This window comes from Mesoplodon mirus, assembly GCF_964341445.2.
Source record: "Mesoplodon mirus genome assembly, chromosome: X".
Lineage (NCBI taxonomy): Eukaryota > Metazoa > Chordata > Mammalia > Artiodactyla > Ziphiidae > Mesoplodon > Mesoplodon mirus.
In genome coordinates, this window is record NC_138981.1 from 137,892,052 (window position 1) to 137,905,124 (window position 13,073).

Consider the following 13,073-nt stretch of genomic DNA (forward strand, 5'->3'; position numbering starts at 1 on the left):
TTATCCAAATATCACCTTTCTCATTGAGGCCTTCCCTGACCACCCTATCTAAAAATTCAGTCCTTCTACACATCCCAGATACTTCCTATTCAGTTGCCTGCTCTATTTTCCCTTTTAGCACTTCTAGCATATATTTTATGTTTTTTGTTATCATCTCTTTCCCCAGTAAAATATAAGCTTAATGGGGACAAGGAATTTTGCTTGTTTTATCCATAGATATATGCCCAATGCATAGAAAAGTGCTTGATAAATAATGCATACTTAATAAATAGCTAATGAATGTTATTTTGAAATAGTCACATCCCTAAATGAAGTAAGATAGTATAAAGGATAGGGTGTAGGATGGGCTTTGGAACACACTAGATTAAGAGACTACTTGGAATTATGAAATATTAGTCATGTTAGGCTTTAAAGACCTCCTTCTTCAACATAAAATGGGGGTAATAATAGTCATCCTCTAAGAATTCTAAAGATTAAATAATATAACATACATAAAATGCCTGGCTAAAGACCTGTTACCAGGATGAGTCAGCTGTTATATCCTGTCCAAATATAAATTCATTTTATCACAAACATTTGAGCATCCACTTTGTACAAGGCACCGATACAGTACATTCCTTTATAAGAATTCCTAAAACTCCTTTACCTTAGTGCTTAGAAAGTACTAGATACCCACCCTCTGCCCACCAACTCCCCTGCTTGGATGTTATGAGGCACTATGTGCCAGAACTTTACCTGATCAGAGGTATCCCAAGTGCTGCTACCCAGATACTACAAAGCCAACTCTGCCATTTCTTTGCCTCTATTTATCACCAGAGTTTCATTTAAGGCCATCTAATTCTACCCAGCCTCAGGTCACTGCCACTATTAAAGGTTTTGGAGTAAGAAACATCCTAGTTCCAATCCTTGATATACCACATAGAAATCTGACACTGGGTGCGTGATTTGACTCAATATTCTCATCTATAAAATGTTGATAATGGTACTACTGACATATAGGAGTGTTATAAGAATTAAATGGTGTAATTCACATACAGAATTAAGCATTATGCTTGATCTATAATAATTCTTGGTCACTTTAACCTACAAATAAATTCCTTGATCTCTTGCCCTCCAACGAGCCTCAGCTCCATCCTAATTCAGCCACTCACTCCCATGGTCATAGCCTAAATCTTGTCATTACAAATCTATGATCTCAAATAACTATCTGATCATATATTTCCAACCCTTTTCATTCAGTACCTTTATACTGTCAACCTTCTACCCTCCTATCTCTAATCCCTTGATCTTACCACCTTTAAATTGCTCATCATCACCTTGGTGTTCTTACTTTCTTATCCTACTTGGATTACATACATAGTACGTAATTAAAATCATTATAATCATTCTCTGCTGTAAACCCTCAACACACTTGCCTTTCCCTTACTCTGTTGTGACTGATCTTGATCTTACCACCTTTAAATTGCTCATCATCACCTTGGTGTTCTTACTTTCTTATCCTACTTGGATTACATACATAGTACGTGATTAAAATCATTATAATCATTCTCTGCTGTAAACCCTCAACACACTTGCCTTTCCCTTACTCTGTTGTGACTGCCTGGAAAAAATATAAGCCCTGGTTAAATCCATCTCTTTGCCTGCAACTAAGCAGCTAAATATAGCTGGAGAAAAATCCATAATTATTCCTGACTGGTCTCTCTTTAAATTTTCCTCAACATACTTCAAATGTCCCATGACCCTTTTACATTTGCCAAACCAATTTACTCCCCCACTTTCTGAAACAACTATTTTTTACTTTCTTTTCTCTCCTTAATTCTCCAGTAACTCTTCTTCCAGACTCTCAACAGATGGCTTTGCTTCTTATTTTCCAGGAAAAATAAAACAATCAGGAGATTTTATCCTCATAATATCAATTATTACAATCTACCTGAATCTCAGGCATATACTCTACCTTTCCCTTGTTACAAGAGGTGTCTAGTCTTATCTTATGCTATCCCTTGTACATGTGCCCTGGATCCTACTCCCTGTCTCCTACTCAAGGATTTTAATTCAGTGATTTTCTTCTCTCTCCCACACTTGTCATTTTTTCCCTATCTACTGGCTCATTTCCTGCAGCATAAAAAAATGATGTAATTATCATCCATGATCAAAAAAAAAGCAGCCCTCCCTTGACCTGACATCCCCCTCCACCTCTTTCCTAATTTCTCTGCTTCCATTTATGGTAATTCATTTCAATAATTTTTGATATCACTGTCAACTTCTTCACTTCTCATTTTCTGATTTCCCTTATACTAATCAAGTATTTTCACCTATCACTCCACCTAAACCACTCACAATTCATTCATTCAAAACTTATGAAGCACCATCTACTTACCAGGTTCTAGGTGCTGGGAGTACAGCAGTGAACAAAACAGAGTAAAAGGGAATCAATGAAGTGAAAACAACACTAGACCAAGAACTCTTCTTTCTCACACACCTCACATCAAATCCACCCATACCCAAACCACATATACACCTTGATTTCTCTCTTCTACACCATATATCCAAACTATCAGCATATCCTTTTGACTTCAAAACAGATTCAGACTCTAACCACTTCTCACTAGCTCCAATTCCCACAAGCTTATCTAAACCATCATCTCTCACCACCATGACTGCAGTGAATGGCCTCCTAACTTGTCTTGCTCCTTCCTCTCCTGTCCCCTACAGTCCATTACCTGCACAGCAGCCAGAGTGAGTTTTTTTAAATATAAGTCAGATTATAACACTCCATTCTCAAATTTTTCCAGTGGATTTTCATTGGATCCAAAGTACTTGTCATGACCTATAAGGATCTACTTGATTTGACCACTGGCTACCTCTGAATCTCACCTCTTTCTACTTTCCCTCTCTACTACTCGTATCAGGTTAAACTGATTTTCCTACTGCTCCTTGAAAGCATCCAGCATGCTCCTGCCTTAGGGGCTTTGCACTTGCTCTTCCCTCTGTCATAAATGCTCTTCTTCCATAAATCATTTTGGCTCACTCCTTTACTTTCTTTAGGATTCTAGTTCTGTGCCCCTGCTTCAGAGAAACTTTCCCTGATCACTGTTATCTAAAACTGCATGCTCCTTTCTCATCTCTCTCTATCCTCTTACCCAGTACCATTTTTCTTACAGGATATAGCACTACCTAAAATTACATCATATATTTATTGTTTATTTTCTATTTCCCCCACTAGATATGTTTCATTAGAACAGAGACCTTATCTCTATTTCCAAGCCACAGAACAGTGCCTGGCATATGGTAACTGCTCAGTAAAATATTTGTTGGAAAAAAGAATGCTTTCTGCATTCATGCCCACACTATTCTAGGGATCCTTTCCTTCTCAGAGATATATTCTGAAGACTACCTTTCCCCCATGCCTTTCAATCCTTCATTTTATGGGAAACAAATGTTCCTGTGTCCTCAACCTCTTAACAGAAAAATCTCCCCTTCTCCCTGCTTTAAATAAATTGGGTTTACGTCAAAGACACTACTTCATTAACTTTCCCCTGAAATGTAGCATGTGCATAGTCCCACACATTATGCAACTGAGAGACAGGATCAGAATTATCTCATCTCTTTAATGCCACTTTGAAACTATTCCTCTCCTGTGTGCATACACTCCTTGTCATTTGAGGTTCACGCCATCTATCTGTATCACCCTCTGCCCTCATTAGTCTTACACCAACCTCCTTATAGCCTTCCCACATTGATTCAAAAACAGTGCTCAACTCACACTTTTATGTCCTTCCATCATCTTCAGTATTTCATTGTTGGTGCTGATAATGTATCTATATATTCCACTTTATCAATCTATGCTCAGAGCCACATTCTCTTTATCTTATACATAATTGCTCCATAACTGCATCAAAAACCTTAAACTCCACTATCTTTAATCTCTGTCTTTATTATGTTATTCTTCGAGTTTTTAAGCTATTACTTCTACTCCACTTGCTCTTTGAAATTAGAGCTTCTGTCTATTGATCCTTCCATTATCTCCTATTCTCTTAGGCTTGCTTACTGCTACTTCCTTTCATTTCAAGGCTGAAGCCAATAGTAAATCATTTGAATTACTCTTTCACCAGAACCTTGCATATATGACCTTCCACCATATTTGCTCAGAAATACTTTCTTGGACCAATAAACCAAAAAAAAAAAAATTCTGTGTTCTCTTAGACTGGTGAGTGCTGCTGAAGAAAATTCCACGTCATGCATAGCAGCCCCACAACAAATCAGTCTCCAAGGCCAGAACCATTCAATTCTTTGATTTGTCATAAATCAGCCCTCTCCACTACTCCTCTCAACTGTTTGCTCTAAACTTGTCATTCATCTCAAGTTGCCTATTCAAGGAAATTTACAACGGTTCTTAAGAAAAAGTTAAGATGCTCAGGAAAGACAAAACATCCATAGCACATACTAACAGTGCTTCACCCATATCCCCTTGTATCTTTTTATCAGTTTCTTCTATACTGACTTTGCTGTGCCTTCTCTCCAAACCTGGGTAGCCCTTAACCAGTATTAACAGGTGCAGAGGTACAAATACTGCAGCTCCCCGATGGGGACAACGTTAAGGTGTGACCCACACTGTTTCCATGATACTTTGCTTGACATACTATCCTTGCTTGCCCTCCTTCCCTTCCTTGCCTCACTTTCCACTCCTCTGGTTTTTCATGGGATTACTTCCTAATAAACCACTTTCACATGAATCCTAATCTCAGAGTCTGTTTCTGTGGAACTGAACTTAAGATCTCAGCCCTGCCCCAACCTACAAAAAACATTCACTTTTATATTTACCCATAATTTCTCTTCTATTCATTTCATAAAGCAAGGTTAACCTGTCCACTTTAAGGATAATGCATCAACTCAAGCTCCTGATCTCATCAACTCCTTTTCCCTCCATCGACTCTCCTACTCACCTGTATCTCAGATCTCTCTTCTCTAATGACTCCTTTCTCTTAGACTATAAACATAATCAAGTTTCTCCCATTTAAAAAATATTCTATTGATATGCTTTCTAGTTATCTTCTTTCCTTTCTTCATCAATCAAGTTTCTTGCACGAGTAATTTGTAATTGTTAAATGCACCTTACTTGTCTTCTATTCATTCTTTTAACAACTACATTCTGCTTTCTTCTCTGATCATTTCACTGAAACTATGTACTATGTCAGTGATCACCAGTAATGTTGGTATTAAAAATATAACCCACACTTAAGAGCACCAATTAGATTGAACTTCCTTTCTTTCTCTTTTTTCTTTTTCTTTTTTCTTTTTTTTCTTTTTGATAGCACTGACCACAACTTCTTCCTCTAAAATTCCTTGGACTCCATGTTACCATCCTGGTTATAATACCACTTTGTTCATTTCTAGTCCATTTCCTTTGTAGGCTTCTATATGGATACCTCTAAAATTTGGGGCTCCCTGGTTCTGAATTAGTACAATTCAAGATATCTCTTCTCAACTTCTCATTAGAAGAGATATATAGCAACAAACACCAGTGAGGGAAGAGGAGTCTTATTGTCAAAAGTAATGGAAAACAGACAAAATTCAATGTCTTAAAAGGAAATTTAATGATATACATTGCTGTTAAGAATGAATTAAGATAAACTACATGACACATGTTCCACCTTTTAAAACAGAATATATAGACCCAAAAGCTGTTAGGAAAGACAAGTTAATGTCACACAAATACCATAACTTAGATACCTAAAGGCTGAATTAGCTAAAAATGTATGTGGTGATATAATGTATTTTGAATTGTAATGTTCTTTGAAGCATATACAGGTATAGATGCTATTCTTCCCCATCCCTACCGGTAGCAGCAACTCATAAGACTTTCCACTTTCAATAACACTACTTCAGGATACATAAAACAAGAACTTACAACTAGGGCTTCCCTGGTGGTGCAGTGGCTGAGAATCTGCCTGCCAATGCAGGGGACATGGGTTCGAGCCCTGGTCTGGGAGGATCCCACATGCCGCGGAGCGGCTAGGCCCGTGAGCCACAACTACTGAGCCTGTGCGTCTGGAGCCTGTGCTCCACAACAGGAGAGGCCGCGACAGTGAGAGGCCGGTGCACCGCAATGAAGAGTGGCACCTGCTCGCTGCAACTAGAGAGAGCCCTCGCACAGAAACGAAGACCCAACACAGCAAAAATAAATAAATAAAATTTAAAAAGAAATCCTGAATGCTAAAAATAACTCTTTAAAAAAAAGAACTTACAACTAAAAGATAAAGGAAAGATATTGGGTTGTTGAGGTAAATTAACATACTACTCAGTTTGCAACAGATTAAGCTGACAAAGATGAAGACAAATCAAACACCATAATTAATACAACTGACAAACATAAACTGACATTTCTACTCTAAATAGCACATAATAGTACTTCTTTTCAAGCACCATCTCAAGGAAAATTAAAAAACTAAAATTACAAAATAAAACTTTATTTTGGGGGGAAGGAACCCAGAGTTGGACAGATAAATTCATAAACCAGCATTCTTCAACACCTTTAATTACATAAAACAGAATGAAGAATATCTCAAGAAAATAAAATGAAAACAATAGCCAGAGGAAAAGTTAGAGAAAAAAATAAAATTACAAAAGCAAGTTGTGGTTTTGACTATATCATACAGTAGGCAGGTATAAACCAAAACAAAAGTTTCCAATGATGGGGACTTTGACTACATATATACGGACAGACACACATGTACACACACTCACTCACTCACTCACATGAGCTCAGATGCTCCAAGAGCCAAAATTTCAGAGTATCAATGAATCAGAAGTAAGTCCGTGTCTCATCTCCAATACTCAGGAGACTACAGGAGCGTTGCTTCAGTTTGAACTGAACATGGAGAAATAAAGACAGAAAGATTCTTCTCCCCAAAGGTTTTAAACCACAGGAAGCTTCTCTCACAGGTTTGCAACCTAAATTCACATTAATGTTTCATTCAAGAAAACTCATCATGAATTTACTTTTACGTGGCTGCAAAATATGCACAAGGGGACCTACAAGAGCAAACATAAATATCTCTGGAAAATAATATATTCATATTTGGTTTTCTGGAACCCCCACAAATAATATTTTCAGATGCACTGATAGGTATACAAAGATAACCAAGAATACAAAGAGTCTAGGAACTATGAAAAAGAAACAACAGAAACAACCAGAAGAGAAACTAAGCCCCACATACTGCAGATTTTGCATTATCAGACACATATGATAAAAGAACTATGAGCTCCACATAAAAAGCTTAAAATATCTGCAGAGAACAGGATATTATGAACAATAAACTAGGAGACTTGAAAAAGAACCATATACAACTTCTGTAAATAAAAAGACTTTGAAAAGTAAAGTGTGTATTTTATTAGGACATGCACTAAATATAAATAGAAACAGCTTGTATATCTTTTACATTAGAAGAGGAGGAAAACATAAAATTATTTAAGAAATATCAATCCAAATAAGGAAGAAATGAAGGAAAAATAAACATAAACTAGGTAGTCTAAATAAAAAGCATAAATAAAAGCTAAATAAAAAGAAAATGATAGTTTTAAACTCAGATATTTATCTATCAGCAATTTTATTATACGTAAATGACCTAAAGACCCTAGTTCAAATATAAAGGACATCAGACTAGATTAAAATAATAAAATTAATTAACTGCATGTTATTTATGAGTCATATCTAAAACACAAGAGAAATAAAAGTTGAAAGTAAAAACAAAAAGATATGCTATGCAAATATTAACTATAATATTACTTTTAATATTCAGGAAATAATAACTTTTTTTTGGACATGCCATGTGGCTTGCAGGATCATAGTTCCCCAACCAGGGATAAAACCCATGTCCCCTGCAGTGGAAGCACAGAGTCCTAACCACTGGACTGCCTGGGAATTCCAGGAAACAACTTTAATTCAAATGTTTTACTAGAGATAAAGAGGAAAACTGCATATAATAAAAGATTCAACTTACCAAGAAGTAGAATAAAGGTCTAAACACCTAATAACACAGCTTCAAAATGTGTAAAGCAAAAATTGACAGAACTACAAAGAAACATAGACATATCTATGATAATAATGGGAGACTTTACAATAGCCACTTTGTAAACTGACAGATTAGACAGATTTTAAAAATCAGGACAGATATAGAAGGTTTGAACAAGATAAGTAAGAAAGCTGACCAAGTAGAAATATAGAGAATATTGTACTCATTGGTGGCAAAAATAAACATTATACTTTATCTCACTAGATATATTTACAAAAATGTATAAGAATATAAAGCAAATCACAACAAATTTCAAATGACTGAAATAATATAGGATATATATAACTCATGGTAAAATAAAATCAAAATACAAATTAGAACATCTTTAGTATATTAATAGCAAAATCACTGTTCCTTAAAAAACTAAAAATAAAACTACCATACGACCCAGCAATCTCACTACTGGGCATATAACCTGAGAAAACCATAATTCAAAAAGAGTCATGGGGCCTCCCTGGTGGCGCAGTGGTTGAGAGTCCGCCTGCCGATGCAGGGGATACAGGTTCGTGCCCCGGTCTGGGAGGATCCCATATGCCGCGGAGCGGCTGGGCCCGTGAGCCATGGCCGCTGGGCCTGCGCATCCGGAGCCTGTGCTCCGCAACGGGAGAGGCCACAACAGTGAGAGGCCCGCATACTGCAAAAAGAAAAAAAAAAAAAAAAAAAAAAAAAAGAGTCATGTACCACAATGTTCATTGCAGCTCTATTTACAATAGCCAGGACATGGAAGCAACCTAAGTGTCCATTGACAGATGAATGGATAAAGAAGATGTGGCACATATATACAATGGAATATTACTCAGCCATAAAAAGAAATGAAATTGAGTTATTTGTTGTGAGGTGGATGGACCTAGAGTCTGTCATACAGAGTGAAGTAAATCAGAAAGAGAAAAACAAATACCATATGCTAACACATATATATGGAATCTAAAAAAAAAACCAAAAACAAACAAAAAATAACCAATGATCATGAAGAACCTAAGGGCAGGATGGGAATAAAGACACAGACCTACTAGAGAATGGACTTGAGGACATGGGGTGGGGGAAGGGTAAGCTGGGACAAAGTGAAAGAGTGGCATGGACATATATACACTACCAAATGTAAAACCGATAGCTAGTGGGAAGCAGCCGCATAGCACAGGGAGATCAGCTCGGTGCTTTGTGACCCCCTAGAGGGGTGGGATAGGGAGGGTGGGAGGGAGATGCAAGAGGGAGGAGACATGGGGATATATGTATATGTATAGCTGATTCACTTTGTTATAAAGCAGAAACTAACACACCATTGTAAAGCAGTTATACTCCAATAAAGATATTTAAAATAAATAAAACTTATGGCATGAAGCTCGCAGTACTTTAGGAAAAACATGTGGCCTTATATATGTATTTTAAAAAGAAAAAAACCAATTAGCTAAGCACATATCCCAATAACTTAGAAAAAGAAGATCAAAATAAGCCCATGGAGAAGGAACATGCTAATAAAGACATGAGCATCAATTTTTAAAAAGGAAAATAGCTTATAAAAGAGATGATTAAGAAAGCCAAAAGTCGATTCATTGAAATAACTAACATTAGACAGATCATAAGAGTGTAGTTGAACAACTTTATGAGCAAATGTCTAAAAAATATACTAAAACCGAATCAAGAAGAAATTAGAGAAAATGAATAGTCCTATAAGCAGTAAAGAAATTGAAATAGTAGTTAAAAATCTACCCAAAAAGAAAACACAGGGCCAGGATAGCTTTACCAGTGAGTTTTTCTGAGCATTCAAGAAAGAAATAATGTAAATTATTTGTAAACTCATCCACAAGATAATAAAAGATACAACATCCCTAATTCATGTCACTACATTAGCATAACCTTAATACCAAAACCTTACAATGACAGCATGAGGAAAGAAAATTACTGGCAAAAATTCAGAAGAAACTTAGTAAATTATATCCAATATCTAAAATGAATAATACATCATGGTAAAATTGTTTTTATCCTAGGTATTCAAGTTTAGTTGAACATGAGAGTATCTATTAATATAACTAATATAATCTACATCAACAGATTTTTTAAAGTTATACCAATATAAGTAAGAGTAAAAGGTAACTTCTTTGATCTGATGAAAGGTATCTACAAAACAACCTATAGAAAGCAAAATACCCAAGGGATAAATTATGAAAACCGTACCATTGAGATCAGGAACGTGATTCAACTCCTATTCTACATTCTATTGAAAGTTTCAGGTAATAGAGTAAAACAATAAGAAGAAAAGAGATAAAGTTTGGAAAAGAAGGAATAAAACTTTCATTACCTGGATATGATATGAATGTCTATGTAGAAAATCCTAGATAATCAACAGATAAACTATTAGAATTTGTAAGAGAGTTTATCAAGATAGCTAGATATAAAATTAATATCCAGAAATCAATAAAATTCTAAAGACAAATAATTATATACTGAATTTTAAAAATTATACATACAATAGCATAAAATTAAGTACCTAGGTCTAGGAATAAATCTAACAAATGATGTACAAAGCCTCCATGTGATAGAAGTATAGAATTTTATTCAGAAATATAATTTTAAATACAATATTTTCAAGATGTCAATACTGCTCAATTTATTTTTTGACTGATTGATTAATTGGTCAGCCTTGACAAGCTTATTCTAAAATTTATATGGAAATACAAAGAACTAAGAATAGTTTTTTGAAGTCTTGAAGAAGAAGAAGATTAAAGGATTTGATCCACCAATAAGAAGACTGCTTTTAAAAATTGTAATTGGGGTAGAAGTGTATTAATGCCGGAAAAAAAAAAACAAAGGGAATTGAATGGAGAGTTCAAAAACAAATCCAGGCATATATGAACACTTGATTTATGACTGAGTTAGCACTGAAGAATTGTCTGGTAAATACAGGATTTTCAATAAATTGTTGTAGGACAATTGGTTATTTTCATACCTTATACAACAATTAAATTAGAGTCTTACCCATAGCATACAAAAATTTATTACAGGTGGGTTGAAAACCTAAATATGAAAGCCCAAACTATAAAGACTATGTAACAGAATGAACTTCACAAAGTTGGAGAAAGTATTTCTTAAACATATATAAAGGGCTAACCATGAAGGAAGCAATTGTTAGAGTATATTAAAATTCAAAACTCTGTTCATCAAAAGATGCAAGAAAAAGAGTAAAGAACAAGCATAGAATGGTATAGTCTTGTCACACACCACACATATATCTCTTAAAGAAACATTATCCAAAATATATAAAGAATTCCTACAACACAATAAGAAAAAGAGAGAAAATCCAATAGCAAAAATGGACAAAAGATTTGAAGAGGTACTTCACAAAAGAGGAAGTCCAAATTGTCATTACTTTAAGAAAAGATGCTTATTTCATTAGTAATCATGGAAAGGAAAATTAGAGCCACAATAAGTTTTCATTACACCTTCATTGGTTGCCAAAAATTTTAAAGTCTCATAACACCAAGTTTGGCAAGGATATGAAGCAACAGGGATTTTCCTACACTGCTGATGGGAGTATATAATGTTACAGACTCCTTGGAGAGCAGTTTGGCATTAGATTGTAAAGTTGATGATACATATACCCATGATCCGCCATTTCCACTGTTAGATGTATACCTTAAAAAACTTATGTGCAAATGCACTAGGATAATTGTAAATGTAAAAGAATGTTCATGTCAGCATTGTTCTAAAAAAAAGAACTAGAAACAACCTGAGTGTCCATCTTAAAATAAAATGGATAAATCATGGTATATTCATACAATGGAGTACCATATAACAATGAAATAGAAAGAAGTACAATTACATACATCAACTTGGATACATATCACAAACCTAATGTTAAGCAAACAGAGCAAGGAACACAGTATGGTTTTATTCATATAAAATTCAAAAAGAGGCTAAACTAAACTACATTTGGATATACATGATAAAGCTATAAAGAAAAACAAGTAAGATCCAGGATAGTCATTACTTCTGGTGGGGAAAGAAAAGGTTGAGATAAGAAATACTTTCATTACAGGCTTCAGGAGTACCCACAATGTTGTAGATCTTGATTTGGATAGTGGTTGTACAGATGTGCACTTTATACATATAATAATTATAATTATTCTTAAACAGTGTGTATCATTATATATTTCTATATATGTATTATATCTCATATTTTTAAAATTAAAATTCAGGAAAATAAGTCCTATGCCAGTTAAATGTTACAAATTTCAGAATGTTGATTATATTGATATATTTCTCTAAAAATTTAGTCTTAATATTGATTCAAGAAATGTAATTAAAGCAATGAGGCACCACTCCATCTATCAAATGAACAAAAGATGTTTTTAAATGCTAAACAATTTGGCTGAAGATAGGACAAGACAGGAATCCTAGATATGTGTGTGTGTGTGTGTATGTATCTGTTGATGAGAGCATAAATCTATGCAACCTTCCTTGAAAACAATCTGGCAGCATGAATAAAAAGCCTGTAAAAAAATATGCCCAAATGACCACAGTGCATGATGAAGAGGTACTACTGGAGTCTGAGCATTTGACTATGATGCACAATCAAAAAGCCCTGCAACATGAGCTGACAGTCATTATATAGGAGGAACAATGATTCAAGAGATTCCATATGGCCCAAGTGCAGGCAGTAATTGATAGATGAAGGGATAGAGCAGATGACAATGATGCAAAAAGAGACCACGAATACCATATGATCACAATGCACCCTCGGACAACTCTGCAAAATGACCTTTTTGCCATGATAGAGGTAGCTGGTATAGGAGCAGACATCAGTGATGGAGGGAAAGAACACCTCAGTGCAGGATCTGAAAACAGCATGCATAAGCTAATGCATGGTCTAAGATATAGAAGATGGTATTCTTAGTACAGAATCTAACTCTAATAGTTCATGCTAAGAAAACTGTGATATCATATGGACTATGCACAGAAAAGCATCATGAATGATCAAAAACTTAAAGGAGCAGAGAAACATGG